Source organism: Myotis davidii, unplaced genomic scaffold (genome assembly GCF_000327345.1).
Source record: "Myotis davidii unplaced genomic scaffold, ASM32734v1 scaffold1937, whole genome shotgun sequence".
NCBI classification, from domain to species: Eukaryota; Metazoa; Chordata; class Mammalia; order Chiroptera; family Vespertilionidae; genus Myotis; species Myotis davidii.
In genome coordinates, this window is record NW_006288255.1 from 1 (window position 1) to 1,594 (window position 1,594).

At 33.3% G+C, this 1,594-nt stretch overlaps 1 pseudogene; it reads left to right on the top strand.

The window, feature by feature from the left end:
- The first annotated feature begins 1,011 nt into the window (after nt 1–1,011).
- On the top strand, nt 1,012–1,350 carry LOC102770661 (annotated as a pseudogene).
- The last annotated feature ends 244 nt before the right edge of the window (nt 1,351–1,594 follow it).

The window sequence follows — 1,594 nt, forward strand, 5'->3', positions numbered from 1 at the left end:
TTTTTTTTTGGCTAATATATAATATAGATCAGTATATGGCCCAGAAAGTTAAAAACATGTGTACTAAACATAATATGGTGAATAAATAAAGGTTAAGACAGAAATAAAATCCCCCTGTTTTTTTTTCTCAAACTACTAAAAGATATTATTGAAATATTATTAAAGGATGCCAAGTGTGGGATGGTTATATTTGACAAAGGAATGAAAAAATAGTAAAGGACTTAAAAGCAATTTTGGTTCCTTTGCTTGAAATTTTCTAATTAGCACCACAAACAACATCAAAAAATAAATCAGAATCTAGAGCAACAAGGTTCCTAAGTGAAAACAATTGGTATCAAGTCCTTGAAAATTCAGAAAATGGTTTCCTGCCTCCTTTCCAAACATCCATGTCCTCAAGGTCAGTTAAAACTCATTGTCTTAGTCCTTCAACTAAATTCTTTACTCTTCTGAATTTTTCATTTCCTACAGACAATTCCAATTGCTATGTTATCATATTTATAAGTCATAGGAAACTGAGTCTTATTCTTGTATGCTTTTCTTATTTCTACTGAAAGGCTGAAAGCTTTTGAAGGGTTAGGACTTTTCAATTTCTCAAACTTTGATAGTTCTTTACAAAATACTGAGGAATAGTAAAAGTGTGTAATTATTATATTATTAAATTCAAAAATTTACACTGTTTTTGAACACTGATATAGGACATTATGCATTGAAGAACTATAATGTTATCACTTGGAGAATGACTGAGTGGTAACAAAATGATTACTTAACAAAGTTGTACGTACATTTTGCTCTATCTGAAACTAATATTTTAGGATCACTGGCTGTAAAGATAATTCGATCATCAAAACAGTTATTGGATCTGGACTAAGCTTACAATTTGAATAGTAAAGTTAGTGGTCCAAATGACAAAACATTATATATATATTTTTTTCTTTCTTTCATCAAAAACAAATTGTGGGTTGTGCTGTGGGGAAGAGGGACGGAATTGTAAACCCCAGAGCCAGCGACCCCGGGTGAAGCGCTGTCACCATGTCTGATCAGGAGGCAAACCTTCAAATGAGGACTTGGGGGATAAGAAGGAAGGAGAATACATTAAACTCAAAGTCATTGGACAGGATAGCAGTGAGGTTCACTTCAAAGTGAAAATGACAACACATCTCAAGAAACTCAAAGAATCATACTGTCAAAGACAGGGAGTTCCAATGAATTCACTCAGGTTTCTCTGTGAAGGTCAGAAAATTGCTGATAATCACACTCCAAAAGAACTGGGAATGGAGGAAGAAGTTGTGATTGAAGTTTATCAGGAACAAACAGGGGATCATTTAATGGTTTAGATATTTATTTTATTTTATTTTCTCTCAATCCTTTTTTATTTTTAAAAATAGTTATTTTGTAATATGGTGTTAAAATGGAATTGAAAACTGACGCCGCCCCCACCCCCATCTCTTTAAAACATCTGGTAATTTGAATTCCAGTGCCCGTTATTCATTATTGTTTGTTTTCATTGTGCTGATTTTTGGTGATCAAATGTTAGCCTCCTTCATATTGCCCTCTCCTTTTGAAATATTACGTGTGTGCACAGGGAGTCCACCCT